Source organism: Cibotium barometz, chromosome 47, assembly GCF_041138505.1.
Source record: "Cibotium barometz isolate CiBa-2024 chromosome 47, ASM4113850v1, whole genome shotgun sequence".
Taxonomy (NCBI): domain Eukaryota; kingdom Viridiplantae; phylum Streptophyta; class Polypodiopsida; order Cyatheales; family Cibotiaceae; genus Cibotium; species Cibotium barometz.
The window spans coordinates 20,954,879-20,972,362 of NC_141092.1; positions in this window are offsets into that span (position 1 = coordinate 20,954,879).

Below are 17,484 nucleotides of genomic sequence, written 5' to 3' on the forward strand. Positions count from 1 at the left end.
GACATAGAGGTATCATGACAACAACTCAGGCTTTGGAAAGTTATTTCTTTTGGCCTAGTATGAGAAGGGATATTGAACAATATGTTCAAGAATGTTTGGTTTGTGATCAGAAGGTCAAGTTTAATTGACAAAAACCCGTAGGATTATTACAACCTTTGCCAATTCCCAACATTCCATGGGAAAGTATTGCTATGGACTTCATCTTTGGATTACCAAAGTTAGGATTTAGGAATGATGGAATATGGACTATTATTGACAGGTTCAGTAAGCAAGTTCATTGTCACCATTTGGTCCATCTCCATGTCTCGAGCCACTCTTATAGGATTGTTACTCTATAGAGTGGCTAGATTTGTGCCATGTTCACATGGGGACAGGCCAGTGTCCCATGTGAAAGGGCCAGTCTTTTGGTGTTACATGGATGGGAGCCAAATTTGTGCCACCAGTGAGTGACCAGTACTGCTTCACATGGATGAGAACCAGTTTTTGTGCCACCTGTGTGACCTGCTTTGTGTTGTATGGACGGGAGCCTGTTGGTGCCACCCGTGTATGCCCACGATGGCATCTTACCTATGGGATTATCAATCGATAGGAAGATCAGGACATACATTCATATTTCTGTCGCGCCAATTTTATGCCCGACAGGAACTTTTTGTACAAGTTTCACGAGGGAGATTTTGTCGATTTTGTCCATTACATGTGCACATGCATTTATGACTACATGCATAAACTTGTTTTTGCATGATTTGTTTACGTGTGTTTGCCTGTTTTGCCATGCCAGTACATTGGACGGGGATAACCCCAATGTACCATGGGAGTGCTGCTTGCTGACACATTGGTGTGGCATGTGAACAGGTGGTAATTACCATTTTGGCCCTTCTAAAGTGTAAAATTCATAAACATTAGTTAACTTTTAATGTTTATAAGTAAATGTGTTCACACATTTAAAATTTGGTTGGACACTTTCTAGTGTGGGTGCCCATGAGCTAACCTTTGATTAAAGTTTAATAATATTTAAAGCAACTATTGCATGGGCAACTTCTCTTTCCCCACACATGGAAGATATGGAGGGGGGGTGGCTGATGAAAGGTGCCTAGGCGACTACAAAATTGGAAAAAAATTTGATTTTTGGTTGTTTTTGCACCCGCCTATTGTACATGCATGCAGACTGTACCTGGATACTGTACCTTTGATGGATCCGCCTATAGACTATACCCAGCTACTGTACCTCTGTCGTACTCGCCTACTATACCTATGTTGTATCCGCCTACAGACTGTACCTGGCTGCTATACCTGCACTGTACCCACCTACTGTACCAGTTCAAAGATTTCTTTAAGTTTTATGGTGCAGAGCAGGAACAAAGCATGTTTATGCTAACCATACTCAGGAAGCTTTCCTAGTTTGTTGTGTTTCCCTGAGTGGTAGTGCTAATCATGCTCTCAGAATTCTGAGAGCCAATAAAGGTTAGAAACACTAGGGAGTCCGGGAGCAAAGCTTATCTGGGAGAACGAGGCAATGTTCCCTCTGCGGTGTACCCCTTTGCCCGTTCGTGCGCATGGTCCCGGAAGACTAGTGAAAGGCAGGTGTGCACCCGGTGAATGTGAGACCCCTTTGCCCCCTCCGCGCACCGCATTCCCGATTGTTAGCACAACGAAAGTAGCTTCCTCTTGTGCAAGGCACGGTTTCCCACTCGGGGCCTCGCCCACAAATGTCCGGACACGAGACTAATCTGGTGGTCATTCCAAAACTGAAAAACCGAGAAAATTTTCCTTGCCCAAAAACCGGAGACGATTCCACCTTTTTTATTTTCTTAACGAATTTTCTAACGAGGTCAAGAGAACTAAACTATCCTTCACCTGATTAAACCAGATAGAAGGAAAACTATTACAGACTTAACTTGAAGAAATCAACACTTTTTTCCCTAACCGAAATCAAGCACAGTCGTTGATCTAATCATTTGAGAAAGTCTTCAAGTTTTTATTTAACTACTCGAATTCTAACCGTATTTCTATTATTTCAATTTCATTATTAATACTCCACTGATTCTAGCCTATTCGGCCCATGGGTTAGCCACCACCCAACCACTGGAATCAGAAGAACCAGAAAATTACTCACCCACCCATAATTGAATGCCTTTCTTAACTTTTGCTTTCGAATACAGATACGCACACACTCCTCTTTAAAACTTTAACTTATAAAACAATCCATTGACAAACAGTTATTACTTATAGATGTCATAAGTCAAAATTTCCATCCAGTCCCTTGTTTCTTAAAAAAAAAACAGTATCACTCTGTACTCTCCGTTGGTCAGCAACGAGATCCAGTAACAGATTACAATAATCATTTCGTCCATCATACATATCTTCCACGACATACGCATGGTCAAAACCCTCCAGGATCCTCCTTAGGTGTCCTGGCACTTCACTTAGGGACCGCTTTGTCGGCCCTCATCCATCGTATGAAAAATTCACCATTTTAACCGTACCGAGGCTGGTCAAGACCTAGGCTTTGCCGCATGAGTTGTCCTTTGAACACTCCCTGCCACCCAACTGTTGCAACCGAACTTCCCTTAGAAAAACATATACCAAATGCTCCCTCCAGCATTCTGGCGTAAGACAGTCCTTTAAGGAAACAAGGTTTCTATGCAAGTTTTCAATTTGATTTTCTTTTGAATACAATGAGTATATCTTGAATCAGTATCCCCAAAACTTCTTGAACGGAATTCTGAATTTCATACCAGAATTCCTTGAATTCTGTAACTTCGATCCACATAATATCAATTCGAAGGGTCTCAAACTTAGTTTCAGATTTGGCGGGAGTTTTGAGGGTATTTTTCTAAATTGGTCATATCTTCTTTCCTCGAAATTGACGAAAGAGTTTGGTCTTGGTCATAGGTTGATTCAAGGTTCGAGTCTGATAAGATTTTTCATGAACTATCTTTCTCAAAAAGGTTTGATAATTCAATTACTATTTTATTGAATTTCTTTCTTTGAATATTCACTTAACTTAGTTCTAAATTAGTTACGAATTCCAATGAGGAATAAATTAATCATTTATCTCAATATTTTAATCTCGATAGATTTCTTGAATTTTCTTTTTACAATCCGAGTGAGTATAAAATGATAGAAATTTATCTCTTAGAGTATTTAATTATTCATTTATCATTTTCTTATAGAATTTAAACATAGAATTTAAGAGAATTCTAATTTTGATATAAAAATTCTTTATGTATCTATTTATGCATAAAAATCAACTTCAATGGGAATAACACTTTAAAAAATCCTTTTATACATCTATTTATGCATAAAATCAATTTTAATAGGAATAACACTTAAAATAAAAAGAATTTCTTTATGCATCTATTTATGCATAAAATTAATTTTAATAGGAATAACACTTTTAAAATAAAAGGAATTTCTTTATGCATCTATTGATGCATAAAAATCAATTTTTACAAGAATAACGCTTTTATAATAAAAATTTCCTTTATGCATCTTTCTATGCATAAAAATCAAATTTAATGAGAATAACACTTTTATAATATTTTTTTTTTCATTATGCATCTTTCTAAGCATAGAAATTAAAATTAATGAGAATAACACTTTTATAATTAAAAAAATTTCATTATGTATCTTTCTAAGCATAGAAATCAAAATTAATGAGAATAACACTTTTATAATTAAAAAAATTTCCATTATGTATCTTTCTATGCATAGAAATTAAATTTAATGAGAATAACACTTTTATAATAAAAAAAATTTCATTATGTATCTTTCTATGCATAGAAATTAAATTTAATAAAAATAACACTTTTAGAATAAAAATTTTCATTATGCATCTTTCTATGCATAGAAATTAAATTTAATGAGAATAACACTTTTATCATAAAAAAATTCATTATGCATCTTTCTAAGCATAGAAATTAAATTTAATGAGAATAACACTTTTATAATTTAAAAATTTCCATTATGCATCTTTCTATGCATAGAAATCAATTTTAATAATTAATGTCAGTGATATCCTTGCATATTCATAGGTGAATATGTACATGGAGTAATTAGAATATTTCTTTTAGATGCAAAAATGGTGGGAATTACTCTTTTGGAATAACATAAAAACAAACTTTCTTTTCCATAAAATTCTAGAAAATTTTGCCATAAATGTCAATATTAGGTAATTTGGGAAAAATCTCACATTTTGGGAATCAATTACTCCATATAGTTTTGGACATATCTTAAACATACTAACTCCAAATTTGTCGGAGATCATAGATTTAGATTCTACTCTTCAAGATCTTTCCGATGATATGTCACATGAGCGGGTTTTGATAAACTTTTGGACAAGTTCACCATGCTTGCATTTTTCAACAGGGAATGGGATTTTTCCCAAATTATCTAATATGGTGTTATAACCTCCTTTGTATGGCTGACCATTTCTCATTTTTATCATTCTTTGATTGACTTAAATTAACCCAATTTAGATGTATAGGACTCTCATCTACACAATTTTCAAATTTCAAAAGAGTAAACAATAAGAAAAGTGTAATTAATCTTTTAGTTAATCTTTCTAGGATTAAGAAAGGCTGGAATGTAAAGAAGAGAAGGGGTTGGCCTTTTCCTCAAAGGCATAGCATTTGAATTTAATTCAGTCAATAGTAACACATGAAAATCAAGAAAACCATAGATTTAAAAATCAAACAAGTTAGAAAAATTAGCTTACATGGATCTTGTAAGCTTTCCTTTGGCTGGAGGGATTGAGGATTCTACTCTTGTTTGAAGCAAGAGTGGCCACCAATTCACTTTGGAGAGGATTAGGCCAAAAATAATTGAACTATCAAGAAATTCAATGTAGATGGCTCAGGGCAAGAGTAGAGTAACAGTGCATAAACACCATTAAAATTTTACAAAAGGGGAGGCTTCTATTTATAGGAAAAAGTGAGCCTCAAACCAAGCGAACTAATTCTAGAATTTTCTATATCAGTTTAGTCAATTTTTGACCATTTTTGGGTCAGTTCAGCTTACTTTTTGGATCTAGTTTTGAAATAGGAGAGAGAAGAGATGAAATATCTCATTTAATTGATTTAAAATTAGGGATTAAATATGAGAAAAAAGGCACCTACTTCATGAGGGGAGATCCCCGCTCTGAGGTGTCAAAATTTAATTTTTTTAATCTATTCTTTGGTCCTTAGTCCACTCTTTATCTTATGTGAGCATTTACTCATTTTTTTTTTTGGGGGGGGGAGGTCTTCTATTCTTCAATTTATCTCCTCCCTACATTTGCATTAATCTTATTGTTCCATAAGAACCTTAATCCAAAATTTTTAGAAAATCTGGACCCTTAGGCTATGGTCTTTTTTGTGCAGATTATAAGTTATTTCTAATGCACCTTAGGAATTTCTTTTTAAACTTCTGTTTTGGGGAAATTTATTTTAATAAGATAGGATAGTTTTCCATCCATAGATATCTAAAAATTGAATTATCTCTCTCTAGAATATTTTCTCTCTCTAGACCAAAATAGGTAGAAACAAGATCTTTTATTATTCTAAAAAGGGGATTGATTACAGGGGAAGAAACAGGACATCTTGAGGGGTTGGGGAGGAATCTTACATCCTCTCCCACTTGAAAAAATGTGAGATGTCCTCATCTCGTAAAACTGGGGGTAATCCCGCATCAGTTTGGCTTCTTTCTCCCAGGCGACGTCTTCAAAAGGATAGAACTTCCATTTGACTAATAATTTTCTCAGAATTTTGTTCCTGAGAACCTTCTCTCAAACGTCAAGGATTTCTTCAGGTTGGAGTTCCATCTGCCCTTGGGTTAAAGAAGTTAGAGTTCATCTCATTAAGCACATGATTCAAGCTCGGTACATATTTCTTAAGTAGGTTGACATGAAATACATTATGTACTTTGAGATGAGGAGGCGCAGAAGAAGTTCATAGGCTAAGTCACCTACTTTCTTTGTAATCAGATATGGCCCATAGTATCTAGGGGGTAACTTCTTGTACTTCCCAAGAGATAGAGAACTTCTTTTGGGACATACTCAAATGAAGACCATATCTGCTTCTTCAAATTTTCTATTTGACCTCTTCTTATCTGCATATACTGCTTCTGTCTATCCTTGGGCAGCTTTTATATCCTTGCGGATTGACTGCAACTGCTGCTCCATGTCGTCAAGCATCTGTCTAAACATGACCCTAATCAATGGGTCAAACCAATTTAATGGTGTTAGGCAGTCTTGTCCATACAGAGCTTTGAAAGGGCTCATCCCGATACTTCGGTGATAAGAAGCATTGTAGGCAAACTCGACTAGGTGCAGATAGCTTAGCCACTTCTTGGGTTCCCTACCAACAGCATGACTGAAGTATACCTTCAATTACTTGGTTCACCCTTTCTATTTGACCATCGGTCTCGGGGTGATAAGCTGTGCTGAGATCCAAGAAAGCTCCTACTGCTTCGAAGAATGTAGTCCAGAATCGTGATGTGAATTTGGGATATCGATCACTTACTATTCTCTTGGGGTAGGCCATGCAATCTGAAGATTTCCTTGAGGAACACTCTGGCCACATCCAGTGCAGTGTAGGTTTCTTTTACCGGAATCACATGGGCAACTTTGGTTAGTCTATCAACTACCATGAAGATGGAGTTGTAACCTTATTGCACTGAAGGTAGTCCAATAACAAAATCCATACTGATACATTCCCACTTCATCTGGGGGATGTCTAATGGATGTAACTTTCCATGCATTTTTACTCTCTCGGTTTTGACTTTCTGACATATCAGGCATTGACGTACATGGTTAAGTACATCCTTTTTTAGTCCAGGCCAAACGAAGCTTTTCTTTATAGACATGTAGGTCTTGATGAAACCTGGATGTCCTACTATAAGACTATCATGGGCTTTATTCAGAATTTGACCCTTAGTCCCCTCATCATTGGGAATGCATAGCCTGCTATTATAGTACAAATTCTTTCATCCAGGTTATACCCTTGAACTTGGTTCAACTCTTGAGGAGTTTTGCTTTCCTGCATAAGTAGGGTAGCAATAGGGCCAAAGAATCTATCCTACATGATCTTCTCTCTTGCTTCAATAATCAATGGATTTGACAACACTGTGATTGCAAGCAAGGAGGCTTTTCTACTAAGGGCATCTGCTACCACATTTTCTTTGCCTGGGCGATACTTGATTTCAGTTTTAATGCTGTTAATAATGTCCATTGTTGGAATTATAATGTTAAGTGTTCTAAAAATGTGTATTTTGTCTTCCAATTTATAGGCCTCCTATAGGGAGTGGTTACATTGGTGTCAGAGCCTACTCGTCTCTCTTTCTCAAGAGGAGACTCGGTGTTTTGAGATTGGAAGCATACACAGACACTTGACTCAATGGACAGCCAAGGCAATCCTTTCTAGGTGCTAAATTCAAGAGGTCAATCAAGTGCTTCACGTGATTTTGAAGCATTGCTTGGAAGGCACAAACCTCTTGAGAGAGGTTATGACAGTGCATTCATGGGACAACCATCCCATGAAAAATAGCCTATGCATGAGGATGAGCCCAATGCATTGAGGGCTGAATTGGAGTACATGACAAAGCTTTTGCAGGCAAAGGAGAAAGAGCCAAAATTTTTGCATGATGATCCCCATGTACAAAGTGTCATTGAAGCAAGGAAAGCCGATGCTATGGTGGATATGACCTTTGAGTCCATGGCTCGTGAAGTGGGCAAGATGCCAAGGGAGTTGGCACTCTCTTATCTCATCCGCAAAGGGTGATCTCAAGGAAGGAGAGGATGGAGAGTCAATATGCAAGAATCCACCTCATTTAAAGTAGAGAGACCCAACATCTCAACCGCTGAGGTCTTTTATACATAAGGAAGAGGTATCAGTCACTTCTCGCCATGCATCTACTCCTCATGGGACAGGAGGCAACAAGTATGCACGTGCATGTTGGAGCTAGTGGGTGACATGATGGCCTTGTGGATTCAAAGAATGTATATCATGGAGAGAGTGGTTGGCATGCAAGCCAAAAGTCTTTACCCACCATTGAGTTGTCTCGTGGTGAGACATTGCATCATTTGGGAAGGTCACATGCATCGGGGCCACATAATCATAATGCACATGCCACTGTGCCTCTTGAAACATCTTTGATTGCCCATGAAGCCCATGCAGAGAGGGCTGCCGCATTGGATAAGGGGAAGAGAAAAATAGAAGAACACGTACCACATCCCAAGAAGCTTAAGGAGTTCAAGGCAGGGGACAAGTCCTTGAAATTTGATGCCTTTCATGGAGAGTATGATGCCTCTAAGGTGCTAGCTTTTGTGGCACAGTTTGACATTGCTTTTAGTGATGAGGACTTCACTGAAAAGTCCAAAATTTGTCATGCAAGCGTGTTCTTAAAGGGGACAGCTGCCCATTGGTGGATCACTAAAAAGACCACCAAAGATCCCATTTGCACTTGGAAAGAGTTTAAGGACAGATTTTATGCCCAATTTTTGCCTCCTAATGCGGAGCAAACTCTCACCCAAAAGTGTGATAGACTTGAGCAAAAAGACAATGAAAGTGTACAGCATGCTGTATGTCAATAAGTTTGGAAAGTTTTGCTTGAGGTAACTCCCTTTATGCAACTCTCCGAGGATGAAAGGAAGAGGAAGTTCCGCTCCGGATTGTAACCAACTTATCGTTCGGGCATTGAATTGCACCCGAAACACCCTCTTCAGTAGCTCATAGCATCTGCTCTTGCTACATAGCAATTGGTGCTTAAAATTAAGCAAGATCAAGGAGGTTCTAAAGGGCAAAGAGAGAGATGTCCCAAACCTGCAAAAAGTGGACAGTCCCTAAAAAGAGCTTTCAGGAAACCCAAAAGGGTGGTAAACCTGAAAGAACCCCATCCAAAGACATTTCACAAAGAAAAACAAGTTTGGCTTGACCCCGTAGCAAAGGGAGCAATATGCCAAAGAGGGGAAATGCTTTTCTTGTGGTAGTAAAGAGCACATGTTTAGGCAATGCCCTACCCGCAAGCAAAAGCATGAAGACAAACCACCAAAGGTAAATGTGCATGGTATACCCGATGTGCAAGGTACCACCGCCCGAGCACGATGGCAAAGAGAGAGTGGTATGCAAAGCTTGGGGACAAATCAAGGATTAGTCCACCCTATTCATGTTTGATGATTGTGCAACAAATAATTTCATCTCTACACAGATGGCAGCCGCCTTGGGCATAGAGATTGGGGACATGGGACCCCAAATTGAAGTAGAGGCAGCTTTTGTTGAAAGAGGTGCAGGTCACGCCTCTTATCGGAAAGTTGTGCATTTATATACAGAGTTATTTGGATCATGAGCACTTCTTGATTGCCCCACTCAATGGATGTGATGTATTACTTGGCAAGCCTACATCATCGACTTGAGCCTTGTAAAGAATATAAAACTAGCAGGATCACTTCTATGCAGAGAGGCCACATGCCTGTTATTGATGCGGGCAAGGAAGGGGATTCCATCCCAGTTGTTTCTCACATCCAAATTAATAAGGCAATGAAAAATAGTTTTTCCGCGTACTTGTTTTTTGTTCGTGATGACAAAATTGAACAAAGTAACGTGAATGTGGATGTATTGACTCAAGATAGGCTGAATTTTCTTAATGCATATAAAGATTGCTTTGCCGATGCGTTTCCAGGAGAACTACCACCTGAGAGGCCCGAGGATCATCGCATAGATCTTGTGCCAAGTAGTTCCCCACCTAACAAACCCGCATATCGTGTGAGTGTTGCACAAGAAGAGGGGATTATGAAGCAAGTTAATGAGCCCTTAGAAAAGGGTTTGCTTCAGCCAAGCTCCTCACCCTTTTAAAAGGTTCTCCCATACTTCCTGTGCAAAAGAAGGATGGATCTTTCTGCATGTGTGTGGATTATCGAGCTCTAAACAAGCTCACCATCAATAACAAGTTTCCAATCCCACGCATAGATGATATCTTGGATAAGCTTGATGGTTTGGCTTGTTTCAGCCATATAGATTTGAAAAGTGATTACCACTAGATTCGTGTGGTACCCCAAGATGTCCATAAGACTGCATTCAAGACAGCTTTTGGATTGTATGAATTCTCAGTAATGCCTTTTGGCCTTACCAATCCCCCGGCAACATTCAACCGTATGATGGATAGGATATTTCGGCCCCATCATAAGTCCATAGGTGTATTCTTTGATGACATCTTGGTTTTCTCCAAGAATGAGGAGGAGCATAAGACTCATTTATTTGGCTACAGTCTTTGAAGAGTTGCGAAAGCATAAACTTTCATAAATGCATAAGAAAAGTGAGTTCTTCCTCTCAGAGATACAATATTTGGGGCACATTGTATCCAAAGGGGTTGTAAGAATGGATCTTGCTAAAATTGAAACCATTTGAAATTGGCCAGAGTTGCAAAATGTAGATCAAATACGTAGCTTTCTTGGGTTATGTTCATACTATAGGCAATTCATCAGGCATTTTGCCAAGATTAACTCACCATTGCATGATCTTACTACAAAGAAGAAAGCCACCTTCAAATGGACTTCGAATGAGCAAGATGCCTTCTTGCAACTCAAAGATGCTATCATTTGTGGGCCCGTGTGTTGATTGTTCTCGATTTGCAAAAGCCATTCACGGTGGAATGTCATGCATGTGGGAATTTTATAGGGGCTATCCTAAATCAAGAGGGTCATGTAGTTGCTTAAGAAAGCCGTCGATTGCATGATGCCGACATCCATATGGATATTTATTAAAAAGAGCTCTTGGCTGTAATTCATGCCTTGAAAATATGGAAGCATTATCTTCTTGGGGCTGAATTTTTGTAGTCAAGGTCGATCATCAAAGCTTGAGATATTTTCTATCTCAAACAAAGCTTTCGGAGAAGAAAATGAGAATGGCAAACTTTCTTTCCATGTTTCATTTTCAGATTGTACACACTCAAGGAACGAAGAATTTGGTGGTAGATGCTTTGTCCAAGAAGTCTTATATAGCTATAATTTTAGTGGCCTCCAATGGGGACTTATCTTCCATGCGTGATTTGTATCATTCGGATGCTGATTTTTCTCATATATGGATTGATTTGATGGCTGGTCACTCACATGCCTCTTATGTGATCAAAGAGGGTTATCTTATGAAGGATAACTACTTATGTGTGGTGAAGGATATGCATCCAAAGGTTGAGGAATGTCATGCTCCACCTTATGTTGGTCACAGAGGTATTTTACCTATGACTCGCATGATCGAAAGATATTTCTTTTGGCCAAGCATGCGTAAAGACATTGAGGCATATGTATGCGCATGTATTACTTGCCAAAAGGTAAAATTTGATAGGCAAAAGCCTCCAGGCTTGCTTTAGCCAATGCAAAGTCACAAGACAAGCATAAGAGTGCTACTGACAAGCATAGAAGGGACATGCAAGTCAAGGAAGGTGATTGGGTATTGCTGAAATTTGAGAAAGCTAGGCTTCGGAAGAGGCCAGGATGAGAGGGATCATATCCAAAGCTTTCTACCCTCAGTTTTTGCAAGCATATCTTGAGGCTTTTCAATTGAGGACAACTATTTAGAAGCCCGGGAGGACGTCAACATTTGGTCCATCTCCATGTCTGGAGCCAGTCTTTTAGGATTGTCATTCCATAGAGCGGCTAGATTTGTACCATGTTCACATGGGGCCAGGCCGGTGTCCCATGTGAATGGGCCAATCTTTTGGTGTCACATGGATGGGAGCTAGATTCGTGCCACCCGTGTGTGACTCGTACTGCTTCATATGGATGAGAACTAGTTTTTTGCCACCCGAGTGTGACTTGCTTCGTGCTATATGGACGGGAGCCTGTTGGTGCCACCCGTGTATGGCCAAGATGGCGTCTTACCTATGGGATTGTCACTCCATTGGAAACGAAGACATACATTCATATTTCTATCGTGCTAGTTTTGTGCCCAACTGGAACTTTTTGTACAAGTTTCATGAAAGGGAGATTTCGTCCATGTGCACATGCATTTATGATTGCATGCATAAACTTGTTTTTGCATGATTTGTTTGCATGTGTTTACTTGATTTGCCGTGCCAATACACTGGGCGAGGACGCCCCCGATGTACCGTGGGAGTGCTGCTTGCTGACACATTGGTGTGGCGTGTGAACAGGTGGTAAGTATTACCATTTTGGCCCTTCTAAAGTGTAAAATTCATAAACATTAGTTAACTTTAATGTTTATAAGTAAATGTGTTGACACATTTAAAATTTGGTTCGGACAGTTTTTAGTATGGGTGCCCATAAGCTATCCTTTGATTAAAGTTTAATAATATTTAAAGCAACTATTGCATTGTCAACTTCTCTTTCCCCACACGTGGAAGATATGGAGGGGGGTGGTTGATGAAAGATAGGCGACTACAGAATTGGAAAAAATTTTAATTTTTGGCTATTTTTGCACTTGCCTGCTGTACTTGCTTGTAGTTTGTACCCAATTGTTGTACTTATGCTATACTCCCCTGCTGTACCTGCCTACAGATTGTACCCGATTATTGTACTCGCCTGTTGTACTTGCTTGTAGACTGTACCCAACTGATGTACCTACCTGTAGACTATACTTGGTTACTGTACTTGTGCTGTACCTACTTGTAAATTATACACGACTACTGTACCCATACTGTTACTACTGTACCAAGCTTGTAGTTGCTATACTAGGACTTGTACTTGTTGTTCTAAGATATGCACTTGTACCAAGCCTATACTTGTTGTACCAAGACTTGTACTTGCTATACCAAACATGTACCTAATGTACCTCGTGGATTGTACCTACTACTGCTCGTGTTGTACTTGCTGCACCCATGGCTGTACTAGGTGGACCTGACTGCATGGTGAAAGGAAATGCATCTCCATTGACTCCTGCTACAAGCTATACCAAGTGCCTTATATTTCTTATTTGTGTTAAACTAAAATTTTCTAAATTAAGTTCAAATATTTCTTTAAGTTTTGTGTAGAGCAGGAACAAAGCATGTTTATGCTAACCATACTCAGGAAGCTTTCCTAGTTTGGATTGTTTTTCCCTGAGTGGTAGTGCTAACCATGCCCTCAAAATTCTGAGAGCCAATGAAGGTTAGAAACACTAGGGCTAGGGAGTTCGGGAGCAAAGCTTATCTCGGAGAACCAGGCAATGTTCCCTCCGCGGTGTACCCCTTTTGCCTCTGCTAGTACGACGTGCCCGTTTTGGTGCACGGTCCCGGAAGACAAGTGAAAGGCAAGTGTGCACCCAGTGAAGGTGGGAGTGTGTGTGCCTGTGACTTGGGACTTCTTTGACTGTCTAGACTTCATCAACAAGTATCCAATTGTTTGAGTTGTATTCACTCCATGTGAGGAGAAATCTGGCCTATTGGCTCATGACAGTTGTACATATAAATACTCCAAGAAATACAAATGTATTGAGGGGGGGAGGGGGCTTTCCAGCCCCAGTGTTGGTGTCAAGTGTTCTTGGTCATTTGCAATTTTAATAATGTTAATAATGTCCATTGATGGAATTAGTTAAGTGATCTAAAAATGTGTATTTTGTCTTCCGATTTGTAGGCCTCCTGTAGGGAGCGGTTACACTCACTTCATTCCAGTGAAGAAGACCATTCGTGTAGATCATATGGTAAGATTGTTTATTTAGCAGATCTTCAAGCATCATGGATTACCCAAATCCATTGTAGGGGATAGAGATCCTCGGACTACCAATTTCTTTTGGAGAGCACTTTTCGACAACATGGGGACAAAGCTCAATTTTTCTTCGACTTATCATCCTCAAACACATGGGAAAAGTGAGATTGCCAACCTCACTATATTGGATATGGTAAAGTGTTATGCTCTCAAAGAGCAAAGGATCAATGGGAGAAGTACCCTCCATTAGTTGAGTTTGCCTATAACAACATTGTTCACTCTTCGACAAGCAGATCTCCTTTTGAGATTATCTATGGCAACCCATTATTGTTGCCTATTTTGAACACCAAGGAAGAAATCTTCCATGGCGAACGAGTTTATTCGAGATTTGGATACGGCCTTTGCACAGGTTTGGAAGGCTATTGAGACATCTCAAGCCAATCAAAAGAAAACTACAGACAAGCATAGAAGGAAGGTCATCGTAGATAATCATTGGAGGATACATAATTCCTCCTATGTCAGTTTATTAAAGCCATATACAGGGCTTCCCCCAGAGGAGCGTGTATTTGAGGATCCACCATAAGTAGAAGAACAAGAAGAAGTCTATTCGAGATTTGGATACGGCCTTTGCACAGGTTTGGAAGGCTATTGAGACATCTCAAGCCAATCAAAAGAAAACTACAGACAAGCATAGAAGGAAGGTCACTGTAGATAATCATTGAAGGATACATAATGCCTCCTATGTCAGTTTATTAAAGCCATATACAGGGCTTCCCCCAGAGGAGCGTGTATTTGAGGATCCACCATAAGTAGAAGAACAAGAAGAAGTCTTACAACCAAAACAGATTGTATTCCGTTTCGTGAGAAAAAGAGGAAGGACAGCAGCAGTCAGGAAATTCCTTTTAAAGTTTAAGAACTATTCGCCTATGGATGCTAGAAGAGTACTTCAAGGACTATCCAGACATTCTTCAAGCATATGAGGAAGCAATTGGTCTAGATGTATTTGAAGTACAGGCTTGATGTGTCTTGAGATCAAGACAGAGGGATTGTAGCCCTAGCCCTCTTCATTGTATATATGTTTATATTGAAATGAAATTGATTATCTTGCTTATGTAATGATTTTAATTGGACATGCTCTAGTTTGGGTGGCAATGACGCCAGAAGGCCCAAGGAGCAACATTTGTATACGGGAGGCAACGATGCCAAAAGACCCATTGGACAACAACGATGCCATATTGTTGGACTTTGCAGTCGGGCAGTCATTTTGCGACTAAATGGCCTAGATGACTATCTTGGATTTTGCAGTCGCGCGGTCATTGTGACCAGATGGCCCATATGACTATTTATGACTCTCAGGCGGTCGTAGAGACCAGATGGCCTTGAGTGGAAGTCTGAGCAATCCTAGTGACCAGATGGCTCAGCACGGTTTGGATGAAACCACACATGAAAATCAGTTGGATTCTTTGGATTTTTGTACTAGCCCGGTGTAAGTCTCTTGTGGGTCATCCTCGAGGTGAGCTCGACATCATCGACCTCGGCCCGATTTTGACATCGACACTTTGATTGTATTATATCCATATATTGTATTGGTCCTGGCATGGAAAAGCTTGTGGATTATTCTTGAAATAAATTCTTGAAGAGGGGGCGGGGCATGTTACCCGCTCAATGTGGTGTACAGTGTGAATCCCCTATTCCCATCTTTCTCTCCCCCTTCTCTCTCTCTATCTTTATCTCTTGTACATGTGGTGGCATTTGTTACTGCATGCTCCGTTGGGCTTACAGTGGTATCAGAGCAGGATTTCTCTTGAAGAAATCTTTTCTGGAGTGATAGAGCCATTTTGAGAGTTGAGGGAGACCAAGGGGCTCAAGAAGGGAACAACTTTGAAGTCAACCTAGGACATCCAAAAGAGATTCAAGGCCGCCAATCTGTCTCTCATGAGACTGCAGTCATGACATGAGCCAAATATCAAGAATTTCAAAAGGTATCTTCAAGATGAAGAGTTCCTCGCTTGGAGAGCCAAGAAGGAACAAGACTACAGAAGAGTCCAAATGTTCGAAGATTTTATCAAAGATCAGACCATCGACGAAGGTGAAGGTGTGGAAGTTGCCAAAGCCTACCTATGAGGTAAAGGGGTTTCCTTTACAAAAGCTGAACCTGTATATATGCCTTGGATGGTGGGCAAATCAAAGAGTGAGACTCGAGACTTGTTCCAAAGAAAAAATTCAAAGGGGAATCTCAAGCAAGAAATGAACCACAAGAAAAGAAGAATAAAAATGAGGATAAACCCCCATTGTACCAAAAGAAGCTATCCCGCAAGCAACTTGAGGATTATGTCAAAGAAGGTAAATGTTTCCAATGTGGAAAGAAAGGACATATGGCTGCAAAATGTCTTGATAAACGAAGCCAAGAAGCCAAACTACCCCAAAGTAATGCTTTACCTAAAGAACTTCAACATCAAGACGATACTCCACCAGAGAAGAGGCAACTCTTCAAAGCTTGGGGAAAAGTGGCAAACCAACCCATACTTATCCTCTTTGATAGCGGTGCTACCCACCACTATATCCATCCATGAGTGGTTGAAGCCATGAAACTCCCTCCGGATAGGTTGGGAACTCCTATTACAGCAGGTGCCACTTTTGAAGGAATGTCAGCCAAAAAGACTCTTATTTTGGGAAAGCTCTTCTTATTACAGATTGGGGATTATGTGGATCATGAGAACTTTGTAGTTGGTAAAATTGGACATTGTGATGTAATTTTGGGTATGCCTTGGCATAAGAACATAGATCCGGCCATTGATTGGGTTGGAAATAAGATTAGGTTTCCTTTTGAAAGGCAAGAATGTATATTTTGATGTAGGAGTTGAGGGGAACTCCATTCCACTCATTAGTCATGTACAAGTTCCTAAAGCAATAAAGCAATCTATTTCCTTGTACTTGATATTTGTAAGAGATCCAAAGGAATCTGAGAGTGATGAATCACTTTCAACTCTTGATCATGAAAGGAAAGACTTCTTAAGGAAGCATGAGGGATTGTTTTGTAGATACTCTTCCAAGAGTGCTACCTCCTCCAGAGAGATCGGAAGATCATAAGATTGACATCATGCCCAGAAATTCACCTCCTAATAGACCTCCTTATCGAGTAAGTCAAGGTGAAAGATCCCTGTCCCCTCCACACAACGGATTCGGGGGTGCTAGCAGTGGAAGTAGCACTTCTTGCGCGGGGCAGGATCCCTCACTCGGGGCCTCGCCCACGAGTATCCCGGACATGGACAAGAGACTAATCCCTTGGTTCTTAAAAAACCAACCCGGAAAAACTTTCCCCTACCGGAAAGCACGGGCGATTCCTCCAAAATAATTGTACTCTAACATAGTTAGGGTCATTACTGACCAAACTGACTTGACCGAACCTTTGAGTCACTTGGTCAAATCAAGGAAGAAACTTACACTTGGATCATAGAAATTGATGCTTTTTTTCCCATCGAGAGGCACAGCCGTTGATTCTTTTTCCATAGAACAATTACTATCCAGGATCTACTTCATCTATCGTACTATAACAAAATTGAGTCTCATTTTACGGATCCATCAGTCCAGCCTAACCCCATCCAGTCCTCCCATGGATTAGCCAACCGTCCAACCACTGTAGTGATGGGATGCAATTAGGAATTCGGTTAGGTTTTGTCCCGGGTACTAGGGAAAAGAGTTTCCAGGCCCCCTAGCCAGATATTCATGCAAATTTAACGCCAGTCCCACCACTTACACACCCAATATGAAATTGCCTTTTTTACAGATTCAGCTATCTTTAAAACAATCATTTAATGAAACCATAGTGTCACTGATCATAATCCTCAAAATCTCTGATTGAATCCTTATTTCCA